We start from the raw sequence: 21,973 nt of genomic DNA, 5'->3' as shown, positions 1-21,973 counted from the left end.
ATTAAGCACCTACTACATGCTGGGCACTGCTAAGTGCTTTATAAATGTTATTTCACTTAATCCTTACAACAACTTGTTGAAGCAGATACTATTATTTTTCCATTTGCAATAAAGGAATCTGAGAGTGAGAGAAGTTAAGGGACTTGCCCAGAATCACACATCTTATAAGTGTGTGAGGCTAGATTTTAACTCAGTTCTTTCTGACTCCAGGTCTATTGGTTTATCTGCTGCACCACCTAACTGCCAATGGAAAACAATTGTATTAAAATAGTTATCAAATTTTTTAAAACAAGTTTGTAGACTCCAGTTTAAGAAACCCTTATCTTTTTAATATAAATAGCATTTTATTTTTTCCAGTTACATGTAAAGATAGTTTTCAACATTCATTTTTTATAAGATTTTGAATTCCAAAAATTCTTCCCTCCTTCCCTCCCCTCCTCTCCTCCCCAAGATGGCAAGCAATCTGATATAGATTATAAATGGGCAATCATGTTAAATGTATTTCCACACTAGTCATGTTGTGAAGGAAGAAATAGAACAAAAGGGGGAAAAAACATGAAAAAAAGAAAGTGAAAATACTATGCTTTGATCTGAATTCAGACTCCATAGTTCTTTCTCTGGATGTTGATAGCATTTTCTGTCATGAGTCTTTTGGAACTGTCTTGGATCATTTTATTGCTGAAAAGAGCTAAGCCTATCACTGTTGCTGTTACTATGTATAATGTTCTGCTCACTTCACTCAGCATCAGTTCATGTAAGTCTTTCCAGGTTTTTCTGAAATCTGCCTGTTCATCATTTCTTAGTTTTTTAATATATAAATTTATTTATTTTTAGTTTTCAACATTTGCTTCCACAAGATTTTGAGTTCCAAATTTTCACCCCATCTCACCCCTCCACTCACTCCAAGATGGCATGCATTCTGAATACCCCCTCCCCTAGTCTGCCCTGTCTTCTATCTCTACCCCCCCTTCTCTTATCCCCTTCCCCTTCTATTTTCCTGTAGGGCAGGATAGACTTCTGTACCCCATTTCCTGTATTTCTTATTTCCCAGTTGCATGTGAAAATTTTTTTTTAAATATGTGTTTTTAAAACTTTGGGTTCCAAATTTTCTTCCTTCCTCCCTCCCCACCCACCCTCATTGAAAAGGCAAGCAACTCAATATAGGTTATACATGTGCAGTTATGCAAAACACTTCCATAGTAGACATGTTGTGAAAAACTAACTCTATTTCCCTTAATCCTATCCTGCCCTCCCATTTATTCTATTCTTCTTTTGACCCTGTCCCTCCTCAGAAGTATTTGCTTCTGATTACCCCCTTTCCCAATCTGCTCTCTCTCTATCATCCCCCTGCTCTCTTGTCCCCTTCCCCCCTTTTCCTGTAGGGTAAGACAGATTTCCATACCCAATTGAATGTGTATGTTATTCCCTCCTTAAGCCAAATCCTATGAGAATAAGATTCACTCATTCCCTCTCACCTTCCTCCATTTCCCCTCCACTGTAAGAGCCTTTTCTTTTCTGTTTTTTTGTGAGATAATTTACCCTGTTCTACCTCTCCCTTTCTTCTTCTCCTAGTATAATCTCTCTCATCCCTTAATTTTATTCTCCAGATATGACCCCTTAATCTTCAACTCACCCTGTGCCCTCTACCTACCTATCTATCTATATACATACATAATTTTTCCTCCAACTACCCTAATACTGACAAAGGTCTCATGAGTTATAAATATCATCTTTCCATGCAGGAATGTAAACAGTTCAACCTTAATAAGTCTCTTATGATTTCTCTTTCCTGTTTACCTCTTCATGTTCCACTTGAGTCTGAAAGTCAAATTTTCTATTCAGCTCTGGTCTTTTCATCAAGAATGCTTGAAAGTCCTCTATTTCACTGAATGACCATTTTTTCCCCTGAAGGATTATACTCAGTTTTGCTGGGTAGGTGATTCTTGGTTGTAATCCTATCTCCTTTGCCCTCCAGAATATTATATTCCATGCCCTGTGGTCCTTTAATGTAGAAGCTGCTAAATCTTGTGTTATCCTGATTGTGTTTCCACAATACTTGAATTGTTTCTTTCTGGCAGCTTGTAATATTTTCTCCTTGACCTGGGAACTCTGGAATTTGGCTACAATATTCCTAGGAGTTTTCCTTTGGGGATCTCTTTCAGGAGGAGATGTGGATTCTTTCAATTTCTATTTTGCCCTCTGGTTCTAAAATATCAGGGCAGTTTTCCTTGATAATTTCTTGAAAGATGATGTCTAGGCTCTTTTTTTGATCATGGCTTTCAGATAGTCCAATAATTTTTAAATTCTCTCTCCTGGATCTATTTTCCAGGTCAGTTGTTTTTCCAATGAGATATTTCACATTGTTTCTAATTTTTCATTCTTTTGGATTTGTTTTAAAGTGCTTTGATTTCTCATAAAGTCACTAGCTTGCAATTGCTCATTTCTAATTTTTAAGGAAGTATTTTCTTCAGTAACTTTTGGACTTCCTTTTCCATTTGGCCAATTCTTTTAGGCATTCTTCTCCTCATTGGCTTTTTGGACCTCTTTTGCCATTTGGGTTAGGCTTTTTTAAGGTGTTATTTTCTTCAGTATTTTTTTGGGTCTCCTTTAGCAAGCTGTTGACTTGTTTTTCATGATTTTCTTCCATCACTTTCATTTCTCTTCCCAGTTTTTCCTCTACTTCACTTACTTGCTTCTCAAAATCCCTTTTGAGCTCTTCCAAGGCCTGGGACTGATTCATATTTTTCTTGGAGGCTTTGGATGTAGGAGCTTTGACTTGTCTTCTTCTGGTTATATGTTTTGATCTTCTTTGTGACCAAAGTAAGATATTGTAGTCTGACTCTTTTTGTGCTGCTTGCTCATGATCCCAGCCAATTACTTGAGTTTTAAACTCTTTGTTAAGGTAAGAGTCTTCTTCCCATGTGGAGAATGTACTGTCCCAAGCTTTGGGGGTTTATACAGCTGTTTTCAGAGTACTTGTAGGGATATGTAAATTTCCAGTTTTTGCAAAGTGGAATGATAAGGGGTGAGGTGTTTACTCCTTTCCTGTCCTGTGCTGTGGTCTATTAGTGATCACAAGCACTCCTTTCTGTCCTGGAACTGTGAAGAAGGTTTCCTCTTCACTGCCACTACAAGCTCCACCAAGCCAGCACTCCTCCTTGCCCCAGGACCGCTACCCAGAACTGTGACCCAGATCCAAGCACGGGCAAAGCAAGAGATTCCCGCCTCAGCACTAGCAAATAGATCCCTGAAATCCCCCTCTGATCAGCCACTTGATTCCCCCTCAGTCTGTGGGCTGGGAGCTTAGGACGCAGCCACCACCCCAGTGCCCTGGAGCTGGCTCTGACCTAGCTCCTCTCTCATCGCAGAAACAGGCTTTTCCCACTGACCTTCTAAGTTGTCTTTGGCATTCGTGGATTGAGGAGTTTGGAAACCACCACAGCTGCCCAAGATTCAGTCCTCTGAGGCCTGCTCCAGGTTCACTGCAGCCTGCATGCCCACGTCACACTGCGTTTCTCTCCCTGCCCAGCGTGATATACCTTTGTGGTTAATCATCCAGGTTGTCTTGGGCTGGAAATTTGCTTCACTCTGTCTTTTTGTGGGTTCTGATGCACTAGAATTTGTTTAGAGCCATTTTTTACAGGTATTTGGAGAGGTTTGGGGGAGAGCTCAAGCAAGTCACTGCTTTCACTCTGCCATCTTGGCTTTGCCTCCCCTGTTCATCATTTCTTATAGCACCGTGGTGTTCCATTATATGCATGTATCACAACTTGTTTAGCCATTCCCCAGTTGATGGGCATTCCCTCAATTTCCATTTTTTTTTGTCACCACAAAAAGAGCTGCTATAAATTTTTTTGTACATGTGGGTAGTTTTCCCTTTTTTGTGATCTCTTTGGGATACAGATTTAGTAGTTGAAACCCTTATCTTAAAAAAAATCCCCAACAACCTAATGAGTATGACTAGCTGAAGGGCAGTAGAGGAAGGGAGGAATCTACCTGACTAATTGAAGGAAAAAAGAAGGGGAAGAAATATATACCAAAATAAAAGCAGGAAAGAAAAAGGAACTAATAAGCAAACCCATAACTGGAAAGGGGTAACAAACAAGAAGAAGGGGTCAGGGGGAGGAGAAGAGAGCCAGTGAGAACAAGACTACCTTTAAAAGAAAAAGACTAAAGTTATGGAAGTACATGAAAGAAAAAGCAGGGAATTACAGGAGAAGACAATCATTTATCCCTCTGTCTCACCAATTGAAAGGAATCTCAGTAGCTTCCAGTTCCTGCTATTCCTAATCTGCCCCTGATGCACTAATCTCTGCCATTTGGAGCTCTAGCTGCTGTGGATTTAGAGAGTTTGGGCATTGTGCTCCTCCTTTTATGGTCTGGCCCACTAATGTCCAGTTTTAGAAACGGCAGATAAAGTCTCAGACCAAAGCAGGCTGTGATCGCTAAACACTGGGCACTCTCAATCTCCAAAGTTAGCTGCAGGCACATGACTCCAATGCCCCGATTCGCTACATGGTGAGCAGAAATTCCGACCTAAGTATCCACAGACACATCTTGCTTGTGCTCCCCTGTTCTCTTGTGTAGGGGGAAGAAAAGAGAAATGGGAAGGGAAGGGGAAGGAAATAGAAATAAGCACTCATATTGTACCTGCAATGTGTCAGGCACTATGCTAAGTGCTTTTTGCAAATATCTCATTTGATCCTCACAATACCCCTGTGAGGGGTTACAGTTAAGGAAACTGAGGCAAACAGATTAAGTGATTTGCCCAGGATTACACGATTAGTCTGGGACCAGATTTTAATTCAGGGCTTCTTGATTCCAGGCCCAGCACTCTATCAATAGCTTCTTAATTGTGATTAGGGCAATCCTTAGTGAAGAACAAAAGGCCATGGTGATCATAGGAAATGTTTCACCACTTTCCCTTTCTCAGAATCATTAGAATAATCACCCTAGACCCAGGGGTAGAAGTAATAATAATGTAAATATATAGGAGATCATGATATGGGGACAGGTTAGAATACAGCTTGGGCAAGAGTTATATATCAGTGACTATAGGTATTTATTCTATTAGAATGTAACCTCACTGAGAGTGGGGACCATTTTTTTAATAACCCCAGTACCAAACATAGGCTTCCTTGCAAAAAGTAGATAATAAATCTTAAACTAAATTTAATAAATTCTGAATTGAATTGTGATTATAAGAACACTAAGCTGTTCCAAATGATCTCAAGTCACCAGAACTACAGATGAATTATATCCTAGGGTACTATATAAACCAGTAATGATATTTTCTGAGCCAATGTCAGTGATCTTTGTAAGATCATAAAGAATGGAAGATATATCTCAGGACTGGAGAAGGGCAAATGTTCCAATTTTTTAAAAAGGGAAGAGGGTGGCATCTGCAAATTATGGACTTATAAGCTTAACTTCTATTCTTGGCAAAATTTTAGAACATATTATTAAAGGGATGACTTGCGGGAACTTAGAAAATGGTGTGCTGATTACTAAAAGCCAGCACAGCTTCATCAAGGTCAGGCCATGACAGGCTAACCCCATTTCCATTTTTGACAGGGTAACTAGACTAGTAGAACCAGAGAATTTACAGATAGAGGATCTTTAGATTTCAACAAAGCTTTTCTCAGAATCCTAGAATCTCAAAGATGAAGGGGACCTCAGTTCAACCCATACCTGATAAAGAATCATTTTTTTTTTATAACATACTTGAGAAGTGGTTATTCTATCTTTGCTGAAAGACATCTAGTCTTACCAAAATAATGTATTTCTCATGCTGTCTCTGTGGATATGTTGGAGAGATGTTAGATCATAGTACTGTTATTTCAGTTTGGAGTTGGTTGAATGACCAGATACAAAGAATAGTCTTTAATGGGTCATTGTCAAGTTGGATAGAGGTCTCTAGTGAAGAGTCCCAGGAATGTGCCTTTGACTCTTTGCATTTTTGCCAATGACTGGAACAAAGTCATAGGTGACATGCTTGTTGAATTTTAAAATGTCATGAAGTCTGGATGACAAACTCAAGATCCAAAAAGATTTTGACATTCCAGAATAAAGATGAAACATGGTAACAGTAAAGGTAAAGCACACTTCACAAATACTGGATGGAGCAGGCACAACTAAACAATAATTCTTGTGAAAGAGCTAGAAGTTTTAGTGGACTTTAAGCTCATTAAGTCAACAGAGCATCATGGCAACAACTGATGCTTTCTTAAGCTGCATTAAGAGAAGAAGTATGACATACTGAGCAAGGGAAATAAGAGTTATGCCTTGCTCTGCCTTAGTGAGTGAGGCTGTGTCTGGATTATTGTCTTTAGTTTGGTGTACCACATTTTAGGAAAGACATAGACAGACTGGAACAGGTCTAGAGCAGAAGAACAACATAGTGAAATAACTGGAGAACATGTTTTATAAGGACTGGTTGAAGTAAATGGGGATGTTTAGCTTGGAGAAGACAAGGGGGAGGAAACTATCTGTTTGGACATATTTGAAAGGCTGTAACATAGAGGAGGGATTACTCTTTTCTTTTTTCTTCTTAGGCAATTGGGGTTAAGTGACTTGCCCAGGTCACACAATTAGTGTCAAGTGTTTGTTCTGAGGCCAGATTTGAACTCAGGTCCTCCTGACTTCAGGGCTGGTGCTCTCTACCCACTGCATCACCTAGCTGCCCCAAGGAGGGATTATTCTTCTGCTTGATTGCAGAAAACAGAAATAGGAGCAATGGGTAGAACTTGTAGAGAGACAATAGTAGGTTTGATGTCAGAAAAAACTCCCTAATAATTGGAGCTGTTTAAAAAGTGTAGTGAGTTGCCTCTGAATCTCCTCAGAAGATTCCAATCAGAGAGTGGATAACTACTTGCTAAGCATGTCATTGAAGAGATGCCTTTCAGGTATAAGGAAGGCTTGAGGGTCACTGAGGTCCCTTCCAGCTCTGGGATTTTTGTGTTTCTGTTACTTCCACTTCAAAATTTTAACCTGATTCACTTGAGCATGGGATAGAGTTCAATGCTTCCCCTATATATTTGATGTGGGAGACCTTTCTTTCTACCCTTTCTGTTCCTAATTTCTGATATCCAGCCACCACCAGATAACTGGTCGAAATCCACCCTCCTGGCTACATGGTAATAAGGAGAAACTTCTTTTACATGTTGAAAATCAGCACATAGGAATGAGGCCTTAAGTAAGGTTTTTATGAATAGCACTAAGGCATACTGAGATAGGGTCATTATGTGTATCTTTTCCTTACTCTGCACCTTTTCTCCCATTTGCATATCTATCCATCCTCTCTTTGGGCTTTTTCCCTTACTAAGGCAATATATAGGATATATATACATATGTGGTCAAATGCAGCTTTTCAGCAAGTCTTGGTTGGGATGGGAGACATTTGCATCCTTTCTCTCTAGTCTGGCCAGTCTCTTTGTATTTAGAACAATACTTCATACTTACTCATGTTCTGTGCATTCCCTCGGGTGAGTTCCTCTCTCTGAAATATTCTTGTCTCTCTCCATCACATATTCTAATCCTACCCATTTTTTTTAAAGACCCACAACCTTCATTAAACCTCCCCATTTATTCCAGTGCACATTTGTCTCCTCTGAATTTTTACAAAATTTATAGTGTCTATCTACCAGAACTATGCTTTCTTAAGCAAAAATGAAGACATAGAGTTTGATAATCATAGGATCATTGATTTCAACCTAGAAGTGACCTTAGTGGTTATCAATCCAATCCTGACATTTTACATATAGTAATAACAATGGCAACTAGCACTTATAGAGCTCTTTACAATTTGCGGAATGTTTTACAAATAATATTGTATCTTATCTTCACAATAACCATGAAGAGTAACTGCTATTATTATTCCCATTTTACAGATGAGGAAATTGAAGCAAAGAGAAATCAAGTGACTTGCCCAGGTCACAGAGAAACTAAGATCTTCTTGGCTCCCTAGTGATCTATGCACTGTACCATCCTTTCTCTCAGATCTTGTATAGTATATGGTTTTGACAGTCTTATTTAAAAAAAAAGCCCTCTCTTTGTTGAGATCTGAACTACTTTATGAAATCGCAGAATCACAGAGTCATTAGGGAATTCAGGAACAAGAAATAACAATGGCTTGAACTAAGATAATTGCTATGTAATTGGAGAGAAGGGGAAGAATACAAGAGATGTTGTGGAAATAGAAATGTCATCAGTATGATGCCATCATAATGTGATAGCATCAGTAAAACATTTAAACTTTTTTTTTAAACACAGGATGCTTGAAATAAGCTCTGTTATATAATGTTAAAACTGGAAACAACTTTAGAGATTCTTTCCTTCAATGAATAGGGCATATAACACTCTTCTCCTAAAAAGTAGAGCCAACTTTGAATCAGAGAACATTTTCTCTAATTGCACAGATGCTGTAAACATAAGATAAAATGGAGAAGTATATGCTTTACTAAGAAGCTTCTAAATAACCATATGTTTTAACTGTTAGGCTAATGGATCTTTTCTTGAAAGTGTTTATTTTTGCCTAACAAGCAACTCCTCAATTGAGCTTTCTGAAGCAGTCTACGTCACCCTCAACAGAAATTGTTTACAACTCTGTTTTTCTCAGCTTTGTTATATAGCCCCAAATCAACCACTTTTGTTAATAAAACGATCTGAAGTGGAATAAATGTTTCTGTTATTTACTGCTTCATTTCTGCATGTAGAATTAAAATCTCATTCTAGAAAAACATATTATCACATCTTTTAGAAGGGGTGAAGACAATTAAATTGTTATTGTAAATATACAATTCATTTCTTCCCCTAATTTGACTGTTAATTCCCCACCCCACCCCAATTTGAGTCACCCATCTATATAGTAAGGAATATATTGAAGTGGCATTTTCTCAGTCTTCTGTTAACAAGTGAAATTCAGTGCCACCTCTCTCTACTTTTCCTTCCTTTTCCACCTTAAATTGCTTAGAGTTGAGAAATACTTAACAAATAATCCCTTAGTAAAGCATTGAAGACAGAGGACCCTAGCCTCAAAGAGTTTATAATCTAGTAAGGAAATGGTACCAGTGAAGGAAACAAATAGTTATTATTTTACAAATTCACTAGAGAGTTGTAAGATAAAATGCTACCTGATGTGGAATCAAGATTCTAAGACTGTTTGATTTTGTTGTGTTTCACTTCAAAAGTCTGTAGGCACATTTTTCTTTTCCATGGGAAAATATATTGCCCTTGGCAGAACAATGGAAAGCCCTCATTCAACTTGTGGTATTTGTTCTCAGAATGTTCCCATCACAATTTATTTGGTCATTGTGTCTCACTAGCCATACCTTCATTAGTCTCCTAACTCTATACTTTTTTCTTTTGTTGTTGTTCAGTAGTTTCAGTCGTTTCCAACTCTGTGACCCCACGTGGAGTTTTCTTAGCAAAGATACTGGAGTGGTTTTCTGTTTCTTTCTCCAGCTCATTTTAAGATGAGGAAACAGAGGCAAACAGGGTTAAGTGACTTGCCTAGGGTCACACAGCTAGTAAGTGCATGAGGCTGAATTTGAACTCAGGTCCTTCTCACTCTAAATACTATACTCTATCCACTGCACCACCTAGCTGCTTTTTTCCAGCCCATTGTATTGCTCTGCTTCCCAAGTCTCTTTTTTTTAACCTTACACCACCCTCAATTTGTCTTTTCAATTCTATTGTAAGATTATAAATTGTTTAATTGTACTCAGTTTGAATGAAAAACATGGTTATGACGTTTTCCTGCCCATGGCTGGAGTCATCCCTTGGGGCCAATTGATTTTGGTTTTTTAATGCCTTCCGTAAACCAAAAAAATGCAGAGTATTGAGTTAATTCTTCAACAGTGGAGTCTAAGGAAGAAGGTAATTAACAAATCACTAGATTTCCCATAAACTTAAATACATATAAGCTGAAATTCAGAGGGGTTCAGTGACTTCCCAAGGTCATCCAATCAGTAAGTGGCACTATGGGGACCAGAACCCAGGTCCTCTGACTTCACGTTCAGGGCTCCTTTCATTGAATCTTGGTTATTGTGGTTGTTGTTTTACTTTTTGACTATGTAATCGGATTAAATGACTTGCCCAGGGTCACACAGCTAGTAAGTGTCAAGTGCCTGTGGCCAGATCTGAACCTAGGTCCTCCTCCTGACTCCAAGGCTGGAGCTCTATCCACTGTGCTACCTAGCTGCCCCTGAATCTTAGTTTTTAAGGCAGGGAGAGACCTAGTTTTCCTTTCAACTCTCCTTGAGATTTTGTTTGGAGATCAACAAAAATGATAAGGTTCATTCCAACTTCTATTCTTTTGGCATTTGGAATGACAGAAATAATTCAGCCCCAAAAGACAGGAAAAAATGAAATTGAGAAGACAATTGAAAAAGCACCATGTAAGCAGAAAACAAAATAGACTTACTATTAACAATAGATCTCACATGCTCAAAATCTAAGTTTTCACTGGTGACAATAATAACAGGATATTGGATACATGTTAACATACATCTTCACCATTCTGATGTTACTTATCCATAATGTTACCCATTAAGCCTCTCATTATGAGTCCATATAGAGCCTTAATCTGAAAACCAAAGTATTTTTAATATGCTATATTTATTAAAATAACATTATCAATATACTTTCCCCTTCCCTGTCTTATTTATGGACATTTTGGCAAGAAAATGTTTTTCTTAAATATTTTCCTCCCCCTCCAACTACCCCTAGTTCCTCATTTTTTTCTTTTCTTTTTTTTTTAGGCAGTTGGGGTTAAGTGACTTGCCCAGGGCCACACACCTAGTAAGTGTCAAGTGTTTGGTCTGAGGCTGGATTTGAACTCAGGTCCTCCTGACTCCAGGGTCAGTGCTGTATCCACTGCACCACCTACCTGCCCCATTTCTTCTTTTTTAAATATCTGTGCCGTAAAGACTTCTCTAAATAGGCAGTGTGTTGTTATGGAGGTATCTTTTTTAGAGTAGAAAGAACACTGGATTTGGACTTAAAAACAGCTAGGTTTGAATCCCCATTTGGGCCCACCATTTACCAGTTGTTTGGCCCTGACTCACATTACCTTTCTGGGCCTCAGTTTTATCATCTGTAAAATGGAAATTATAATACTTGCACTACCTACCTTCAAAGAGATATTATACACATCAAATGAGATAATGTATATAAAGTGATTTGTAAGTCATAAAGTTCAAAAAATAAGTGTAAATTGTAATTATTGTAATTGTTCTTGGCAGGAAAGGTAAATTTTAATTACTATTATCATCCTTGCCAGGAAAGATAAAAGAATAAATTGCCACTTGCTAGGGTTGTAGGCTGTGGATTGTCAGGGCGTGGGCAAAGTTGTGAAGGTAGTTGTTTGCCTTTTGGTATTCTGTATACCATTTCTGTGACCCTTCTCCCTTTTCCTGGTGTGATCTCCTCTAAGTTATCTCTTTTGCAACTCACATGATTCTGACATTGACTAAGGCTTCTGAAGTCCTCAGAGAGGATGTGGGCCTATGCAAAATATTTTTTTTTAGTTCACCCTTTTACCTCAGTCTGGTACTTTGGGCTCTTCATCTTGCCTCTAGGAACCTCATCATTGGAAAATCTCATTATCCTGCAAGATCAAATTAACTTTGGTACTCAAACCTTCTCAGTACCCTCCACCCCTTTGATTGGAAGGTGGAGCCATGTGCTCCAAAACTTCCATTTAAGGAGGGGGCCAAGGCCAGCCATCTCTTCATTTCCCACCTGGCAGCACTCTTTTGGACTCCCTAAGACTTTTCCATCATGCCCCTTCACTGGGCACATTCTTACCTTCCCCCTACCCTTTTCAGGTCCTTTTGTATATTGTCTTCTCTCACTAGATTGTAAGCTCCTTGAGGTCAGGAACAGTCTTTCTTTTTTTGTAGCTGTATCTTTAACACCTAACATAGTATCTGGCACAAAGTAGTTGCTTAATAAATATTGATTGATTGATTGTTCCTGGGTGAGTAAATGGCAAAGTCAAGATGCAAACCCAGATCTTCTCATTCCAAATCTTTAATAATAAATACCATATTCTCTGAATCTCAGTTTCCTCATCTGTAAGGGGGGGACCACACCTCCACCTACATAGGGTTGCTATGAGAAGAATGTTATATAAGCATGAGCTATTATTTTTACTTCCAGATAAGCTTCCCAAAGTGTACTTTAACTGTGTCATTAAATATATTCTCAGCCCTAGAGGCAGCCTTATAAAACCCTGAATTTTGCAAAAAGCAGAGTAATGGCAAACCAAAGACTATCTTTCAGTATTCACAGTGAAAAAAGGAAAGCAAGTCATACATTAGTCCCCTCAGTATCATAAGCTAATAAAATACTAATGACTATCAGTACCATGTCTTTGAACAAAAATTGTAAATTTGTTAGCTCTGTATGTGTTTATGATATGAATTTTGTTTCTTGCTAGAAAGTAAAAAATATCTTTTGTCTGATGTTTTTATGATTGAAGGGACTATCTATGAGGTGTACATCTAGATCCATGGGCAGTAGAGTATGTTTCATTTTTGTAAGTCTTGGAACAAGAAATACTAAATTTAAAATCACTGTTACTTTTGGTTTTCATTTGTAATAGGGTCATATTGAACCAAAGATTCCATATTTAGAACTCACGTTTCATGTCTATGAGTCTTCCCAATGAGAAGTCAGTTAAATACTCTTTAAAATGCTCATAAACCAGTAATTTCTTTCAATCATTTTTCTTGTGGTTTCCAAGGCACCATTAATTCTCCTTCACAGAGCAGTTCTTCTGGTTGCAAATGCTGCTTCCAATATATATGTGTTAGTCAGGTTGAGAGATCTTAATGAGCATAGGTTAAACCTTACGTGAAGTTGAGAACAACATTTACTGATAGTATACAAACTGACTTGGTGATCATACTCGTTCATTTTTTAAAAGAGTGAACATTTTCTACTTCACTGTCATACCTGGGTCCCTGTTTGGCCTATGGTATGGAGGCAAAGTCTCATATGTGGCTAAATCCCAGAAAGCTAGCCTGATCCAGACACCTGAATGGTTCTGTACAGCCCACAAACGCTAGGGGCCTATCTAGTTTTATTCCAAGATAGACAAATAGAGTTGGAAGTTTGAGTCTAGGGTTAGCAAACTTCAACAATCTTTGAAGACTCCAATAATGACAAGTAGGTCAGATAAGGTAAAGCACATGGGTTGGTAAAATTCCTTTGTCTGGAGTCTGGGACTATGTTTTCATAAGCCATCCTAGCTATCTTTATCTTCATATCCCTCTTCCTGTGGGTGAAGGGGATTGATGTAACTGTACCGAATCAATGTAAATTGCTTAAATAACACAATTCATTGTACAAAAAAATGAAGATATTAGCCCTGAAAGTAAACTCACGGAAACAAAGATTTTTTTTTCAAATTTATAAAGCTTGATTTGTAAGTATAGACTTCTAAAATTATTTGTTAAAGAAACCATTCATTATTGTGTATTATTGTGTTAGGGAAATTCAGATAGCTGTAATTAATAAACTCTTAGAATTTTGGAGCTAGAAGGGACCTCAGGAGCTAGAAGGGACCTTTCATCTAACCCTTTACTTTGTAGATGAGGTAACAAAGGCATAAAAAGGAGACCTGTCCAACAAGTTTGGCTCAGTTATAGTCTATGCTGTTATTCTTCTGCAGCTATTATAAGAAGATATTAAGGTTACATAACTAACTCATCTAGACATTGCATAAAGGAAGACTTGCCTTTGGCTAGACTGTTAATGACAGGACTGAAGAATGCAAAGAGTGCTATGTGAAATCAAGTGAACAGTAACTCAAAAAGTTAATTTTAAACTGACTGATCTGACTAGGGGTGTGCTATAAATATTACTATTGGTAGTCATGTAGAAAAGAGGACAGTGTGGTTCACACCATGGCATTTATAAATGGTTGGTTGGTTACCTACAAAATATGTCAAAAAAACAGGAATCTCCTGACAGAGGAGATACTAAGAAAAAGTGGACAGATTAAACCGATGAAAAAAGGAGACCTCTATTCTATTCCTGGTTCTACCACTAACTAAATATACTTGGTGAACTAACATGTGTTAGAAAGGAATCAGAGTATTGTGCTAATATTTTTGGCCATAGCTTAAAAAAAAACCCACACAGGAGCCTGTGCATATGGTACATTTAGCTAGTGGTGGTATGATATAGTGGATAGGGCACTAGACCTGGAGTCAAGAAAAACCAGATTTGAATTTTGATTCAGACACTTACTAGCTGTGTGACTTTGGGCAAGTTGCTCACCTTCTCTGCACCCACATTTCCTCATGTAAAAAATGAGAGGATTGTACCCAATGGCCTCTGGGGTTCCTTCTGGCTCTAAAAACTAATGAACGTATGATCTATCAACTCTGTTGTGTAATTATGTCTTGGTTGATTGGACCTCATGTTTATAGGATCATAGATTTGGAAAAGGAAGAGACCTTACAGATCAGCTAGTCTAAATTTACAGGTGAGGAAATTGGAGCCCAGAGAGGTTAAATGACTAGCTTGAACCACTCGGTATTTGAAGTCAGGTCTTCTGACTCTAAATTGAGCAAGCTTATTTCTGTATTACATGCCCTGGAGGAAACTTATGCCTAGGCTCACTCAGAGGAAGGGTAGCTCACTCAACCTTTCATTGATAACTTCATTATATTGAGAAGCATCGTAAGTTGTTCACATAATTTTCAAGATAAAGTTGCTGCTATTCACTTTAATTAAGAAAATGTCCTTCCAACTGCACTTTTAGGAGGAGTAGAGAATCATTAAAATATAACAAATGATAGGGCTCTACATTTCCAAAAAGATTAGGAGTCGTTTCTGAGAATCAGCAATCTGCAAAGATTTAAGTATTTTCTTTTCTTGGGCAAGGGACAGTGGCTGTGATAATTAAGTCAACAAGCATTTGTTGAATGCTGATTATGAGGAGAACAGAAGACCTGGAACTAATATGTTATAGTGAAGTTCAATTCAAGTCAACAAATCGAGTCAGCAAGTTTTTGTTAAGCACTTTTTATGTGCCAGGCACTGTAATAATCACTGGGAATAAAAGAAAAGCAAAAGATGACACCTAGATTGAGAGTCTGGGTGACTTGGAGGATAGTAGTGTTCCTTCCCTCCCCCCCCATATTTATAGGAGAGTTAGGAAAAGAGGAGGTGGGAGTGTGGAGTGGAGAGGAAGTTTAGGGGGAAGAGAAGGTATTCTATTTTGAATGTGCTGAGTTCAAGATGTCTAGGGGACACCTTGTTCAACACTACCAACAGACAATCGGAAATGCTCATCTGGAGTTCAGGAGAGAGGTTGGAGCTGGCCACTTAGATCTGAGAATCGTCTGCATAGAGATGATAATTGAGCTATGAGAGTTGAAGAGATCATGAAATGGAATAACATAGAGGGAGAAGAAAAGAGAACCCAGAGCAGAGTTTTGTGGGACATCCACCATTAGCAGGTGTGACTTGGATTATAATTCAGCAAATGAGACTGAGAAGGAACAGTTAGATAGGTAGAAGGAAGAGAGAGCAGTGTCACAAAAACCTAGAGAGAAGAAAATATCAAGGAGAAGAGGGTGATTGACAATGCCAAAGGCTGCAGAGAGGTCAAGAAAGATGAGGAATGAGAACAGGCCATTAGATTTGGCACTTAAGAGATCAGTGGTAATTTTGGAGAGAACAGTTTCAGTTGAATGATAAGATTGGAAGTCAGATTGTAAGAGAGTTAAAAAGAGAGTGAGAGGAAAGAAAATTGAAGCACTCCTTGTGGTCAGCCTTCTCAAGCAGTTTAGCTATAAAAGTGGGGAGAAAGATGAGATATTAGCTAGTGGGGATGGATAGATCGAGTGAGGGTTTTTGAAGATGGGCGAAGCGTGTGTATGTCTGTAGGCATTAGAGAAGCAGCCAGTCAATGGGGAAAGAGACTGATTGTAAGTGGGGGACTTGGTGTGATGCAGAGGGCAATCTGCTGAAGAAAATGGGATAGAATGGGATCTCTTGTTCACGTAGAGGGGTTTGCCTCATAACATGAGACATAGATGAAGGAGGAGTCAGTGGAAGTAGTAATATGGGTGACATGAGATGAGGAGGAGGGGAGAAGAGGGAGCTCTCAGCAAATGGCCCTAATTTTTTTTCAGTGAAATATAAGGCAAAGTTCTCAACAAACAGGGTAAGGGTGAGGGAGTCCATGGAATATTTGGGATTAAACATTTTGGAAAAACCACTGTAGTGAATAGGATAGTAAGTCAATTTGGAATGTGTAAAAAGATTACTTTGCTTCAGTGAGGCCCATTTGGGGTTATATATGTAATATAAATTTGTGGTAGATCATCAATATGGCTTTGTGATTTTCTCTAACTTCATTCAGTAGTATATGAGTAGGAGTGAAGGTGTGTGAGGAGGTGTGATGGCAGGAGTAATCCAAGATTGGTGACTGGATAACAGACTAAGGGTCTCAAGAGACAGACAATATAGAGATGAACTGCTCTACCAAGCGGTCAAGATGGGGAAGAAAATTGTAGACATTACAGGTGGATTGCCTGGGAAAGAACTGAAGGGTGGAGAGAATAGAGGTATGGTGAGGGTGAGGAGCAGGGTTTGGAGTTGCAAGGCAAAAGGAGTGGTGGAATAACAACAGAGTGTCTTCAGATAAAGGAATTTAGGAGTTCATGAACATAAAGTGGAGCATTTGTGAGTGATGGCAAGGTGGTTATGGGTGTAGGACTAGGGCATGGGGAAAAGAATAGGGAAAGTAGGAGTGTTTGAGAGAGTGTTAATATGTATATTGAAGTCCCCTAGTAGAGTTGGGAAGGAAAGAAAGACCATCTTTCAGATACTAAACTCACTGAGGAAGGAAGGAGAGTATCCTGGGGGTTGGTAGCCACCAGAATCTGGATTGGATAATAAATCTGGATTGAAAAAACCTGCAGAGGAGGAGAGGTTACTGAGTGATGCTGGTAGAGAGAATACTTGCAAGTAAAAATAGGGAGCAGGGAGTAATCACACTCCCCCACTGTGAAAAGTGAATTGGGGGAGTGAAAATGAAAGTATAGCCAGTTCTGGAAAGGAACCCTGGGGAAATTGGTGTCAACAGGAGAGAGTCAGATTTCAAGGAGAGTCAGAAGATGAAAGTAGTAGGAAAGGAAAAGGTTTAAGACAAAATCAAATTTGTTAGCTATAGAACAGGTATTTCAGGATACACAGTGGAAGTTGTGGTAGCTTTAGAGTGGGATATTATGTGTGTGTGTGTGTGTGTGTGTGTGTGTGTGTGGCATTGTAGAGCAGGATGGGAATAAGGGAGTGAACAGTGGGGAAAGGGAGGGTTTGAACTGTACCAAGGGTTCAGAATCGTTGAGCTGGGGAAGTATCTCCAGAGGGGAGTTAATTAATCATTGAGGAATAAGTTCAGATAAATTATAAACAGCTCTGGGTGTTCAATGTATAACTAGAGGTGGGGTAGCTGCATGGGGACAGGCTCAGGTGAGGGGACCAGTGAGGGGAGAATGAAGACATAGTACCTTTATTCCTCTCTGGTAGGCAGGCTCAGGTAGGTTACCCACAGAGGTAATGTGATGGAATGGTTTTTCTCTCTCTTTCTGGGGTAGGTAGGAGAGGTCAATTTAGTTCAGGCCAGTTTATCAAATATTTGTAGATAAACACAAGCTGTCCACAAGCTTTTACACTGAGGCTGTGCTGGACCTTGGGGATAAAAATGTGAAAAAAAAATCCTGGGCCTCAAGGAGTTTGCAATGAAATAAAGGGGATATTACATGAATCTTGAATATGATATAGGATAGGAAGTGATATGGACAAAAGGGAGATTCAAAGTGATTGAGGAAACCTAGTAAAGGCAGCTAGCATCCTGACCTGGGCTGGAGAAGAAAGAGGAGGAAAATACTTCATATCCGTCCAGGATCAAATGTAAATCCTGTTTGCCTTTTAAAAGCTCTTCATAACCTGGCCCCTTTCTCACATCAATCCTTGATCTTCTTGATCCTTCCTGCCCACCTCTCCCCACCACCATACACCCTCTCTGAGATTTAGTGACCTTGATCTCCCTTACTGTTCCTTGAACAAGACCCCACATCTCCCAACTCCAGGTATTTTCACTGGCTGTCGCCTATACCTGGAATTGTCTCCATCACCATTTCAGCAAGAAGCCTTTCTCAGTCCTTAACGTTAGTGTCTTCCCTCTGAGATTATCTCCATTTTACCCAGCATATATCTTGCTTTTTTTGGGGGGCAGGTGAGGTGATCAGGGTTAAGTGACTTGCCCAGGGTCACACAGCTAGTAAGTGTTAAGTGTCTGAGGCTGGATTTGAACTCAGGTCCTCCTGACTCCACGGCCAGAGCTCTATTTACTGCACCACCTAGCTGCCCCATACCCAGCATATATCTTGCACATAATTGTTTTCATATTATATCTCCAATTAAACTGTGAGCTCTCTGAGAGCCTTTCTTTTTATGCCTTTCTTTGTATTGACAGAGCTTAATGCAGTGCCTAACCCATAGGAGTCACTTAATAAATACTGATTGGCTCTCTTGGCCACTCTAAGCCTTGGCCATCTCCTCTCCCACTCACAAGTGAACAGGATCCAGCTAGGAGATGAAGCTACAGATGCTACTTCACACCAGTATTCTAATTAGATTATTATTAGATTATCTAATTAAGGATATTTCACCAACAAGTTTCTCATTTTTTACTTTCCCTGTCCTACAGCTTGTATAATCCTTCTTTCTTCCACAATGCATGGGATTGATAGGGTGTTCCTCTTACTCTGCTATTTTCCCACTGTGCTTCAGATTGTCAGGAATTTGGTTGGGAAATGGTCACAAGAAGTAACTAGAGATATAGCTAAGGAAGCAGAAGAGTGTGATCTTCAAGGGATGTGTATGTGTGTGTGTGTGTGTGTGTGTGTGTGTGTGTGTGTGTGTGAGAGAGAGAGAGAGACAGAGACAGAGACAGAGACAGAGAGAGAGAGACAGAGAGAGAGATGTTGAGACAATGGTGGCAACCAAAGAGGTCTTTGATTGAGAACAATATCAACTGGGGGGGGCATCTATCTTCTCCCAGTCTCCCCCAGATCCTGAGTTTATTCCTTGGGTTGGAGTTCTTCTGGGTTTTCAGCCCCTTTGTCTGATGACTGACCTTGCCAGAAATGTGAATAAAGTTAATAGCCCTTGGTTAGATGCTTTATTATAAATTTTCTTTTTATTAATGTTCAGTTTACTTGCTGATGAATTCTATGCTTTAACCTTGCATACAGTATCCAAGCATATGTATTTGCTTATGCAGCATCCATTATGCCTAGGTTATATAACCAGGACTCTCTGAACTATAGCAAGTCTGGAAGAAGTTTCATCAGTGAGTGGTGTCTCAAGAAGTGGTTTCTGATTTGGTTAAATCCATAGTTCCTTATACTCTTTATAAGGAATTTGTTCTGCTCATAGGGAGAAGTTCGAATCAGAGTATAAGGAATTGTGTATTTAACCAAATTAGAAACCACTTCTTGAGACACCACTCAGAACCACAAAGATAACTAACATACATAGTCACTGGCTCACTGGGCAAATTATTTAACCTGCTTTAGCATCGGTTTCCTCATCTGTACAACAGGGTGATAACAGCATCAACTTTACAGGGTTGTTGAGAGGAGCAAATGCAACAATATGTGTAAAGTTCCTTACAAATCTTAAAATAGTGTATATATGCTAGATATTATTATTAGGAAAATAGAGGCCTTTTACTATGAGTTCCTCTTTTTCCCTTTTTGATATCTCAAAACTCTTTTACATCATTCCCTATTGAATCCTCCTTTACTCCGGTCTCTAATGGAGAGATGGCTTTCTCCTTAGGAAGGCCAAACCCTCTCTAGGTACCCATCATCTTCTCCCGTCCTTTCTCCTGTCCTAGATAGTCTCCATCCTCAAGTCTCAGCCTCAACCTTCAATCTCTCCTTATTTTCTTACAGCTACATCCCAATTAATGCAAATAATGAATCTCATCAAGTGATCACATGTATTCAAATTTGCTCTATTTGAAGTTATCATTATGTAAAACATGGTAATTGGTCCCATCCTACTTGAAATATACAGTATATACTAACTGAGACATAGTTGTACTGGTTCCTGCCCTGCTGCTTGCAAATACACTTCCCTCATCCTAAAAACAAAAACAAAAAAGCCAAAACCCGAAAACCAAAAAACAATGACAACCCCCAAAACAAAAAACAACCTCCCCACTGGTCCCTACCATCCCATCAAGCTATCCTCCTATATCTGTTCTACCTTTTCTTGGCCCAGGATATTGATGGAATTTGGGAGTCTTGAGTTAATCCTCCCTTATCTCTCCTGCATTCCCACACCCACTCCAACAACTAATACTGTTTAGGGAAGTTTGGGTTACTTTGCCCCCAAGTGGATTGGTGAGAGACCCAGCAGTGGGCCCTTTGGATGAAAAGAGTATTGCTTTTAGGGTTTTAATGAGGAGGTCCTGAAACACCAAAGAACTTTGTTGTCAACTGCTTTTAACCTTTTTTGCTGGTGGCTTTTATCTGTTTTTATCTACCTGAACTTAACCACACTGGGAAATGCTTCTATAGGTTGTGTTACTTTTTAATAAAAGTACTGTTTGCTTGAATCCTTAGGCCCTGAGTGATCTATCACAAACTGCATCTGAAAACTAGGCAGCCAAACTTCTAGAAAAATATATTTATACATGGTTACTCCATTTCATGTCCTCCTTTATTTTTCAACCCTTTGCAATCTGGCTTTTCGGCCTTCTCAGTCAACTGAAATTATTTTCTCCAATGCTACTAGTAATCTCTTAGTTGACAAATATGATGACCTTTCTCAATCCATATCCTTTTTGATCTCTTTCAGCTTCTGACACTATTGACCATCTCCTGGATACTCTCTCCTTTCTTTATTTTTTTTAAACACTATTCTCTTGGCTCTCTTCCTATGTGTCAGACTATTCCTTCTCAGTCTCCTTTGCTGGATCAACTTCAGTGGCTTATTTCCAAATTGTTGGAGAATCATGACGTTTGTCCTGGGCTACTTTCTCTTTGTAAGTTTTCACTCTCTAAATTCATTAGCTCACATAGATTAAAGTATACTCTTTATGCCAATGACTCCTAGAGCTCTGTATCCTGCCCTGGGGTCTCTCCTAACCCCCAGAATTGCACAATGAGTTGCTTACTGGACATTTTGAACTGGATTTCCTATAGGCATGTCAAACTTAATACGTTCAGAATGGAATTCATCTTTTCCCCCAACTTACCACTCTTCTAAACTTCTCTATTTCTGTTTAGGAAAACATTACCCTTCTGGCTATCCAGATCTACAACATCATTTTCATTCTCAATTCCTCACACTCATCCCATATTTTGTAAGTTGCCAAATCTCATCGTTTTGACCTCTATATCAACTCTCATTTCTGTTCCCTTTTCTCCACTCACCTAGCCACTTAGCCACTGCCTTAGTTAAGGTTCTCATCACCTCTTCATTAGATCATTGTAATAGCCTCCCATTTGGTATTCTTGCCTCAGGTCTCTTCCTACTTCAACCTACCTTCCACAAAGCTGTCAAAGTTATTTTAACTAAAATATATTTGAATATGTCACTCCCTTACTCCATAAACTCCAATGGCCCACTCTTACTTCTATAATTAAATACAAAGTCTTCTACTATTCCTCTTACATGACACTCTTATCTCTCTTTCTTTTGTTTTTTGGAGGCAATTGGTGTTAAGTGACTTGCCCAGGGTCGCACAGCTAGTGAGTGTCTGAAGCCAGATTTGAACTCAAGGAGATGAGTCTTACTGACTCCAGCCCAGGCACTCTATCTACTGTTCTACCTAGCTGCCCAACGTAGTAGGCTTTCAGTATATTCGTGTAGATAGATTGATTTCCTTATGTGAGGAAAGACATGAGGGGACACAGTATTTTTAATCTGC

General features: G+C 39.1%; 1 long non-coding RNA gene across 1 annotated transcript in view; it reads left to right on the top strand.

Moving 5' to 3' along the window:
* LOC110212541 (uncharacterized) overlaps positions 1-21,973 on the top strand; it is a 62,837-nt gene that overhangs the window by 36,225 nt on the left and 4,639 nt on the right. The gene's annotated exons all lie outside the window — the stretch shown is intronic.

This window comes from Phascolarctos cinereus, unplaced genomic scaffold, assembly GCF_003287225.1.
Source record: "Phascolarctos cinereus isolate Bilbo 61053 unplaced genomic scaffold, phaCin_HiC Scaffold_4;HRSCAF=312, whole genome shotgun sequence".
NCBI classification, from domain to species: domain Eukaryota; kingdom Metazoa; phylum Chordata; class Mammalia; order Diprotodontia; family Phascolarctidae; genus Phascolarctos; species Phascolarctos cinereus.
The sequence above is the reverse complement of the archived record's forward strand: the minus strand, read 5'-3'. Positions and strand labels throughout refer to the sequence as shown.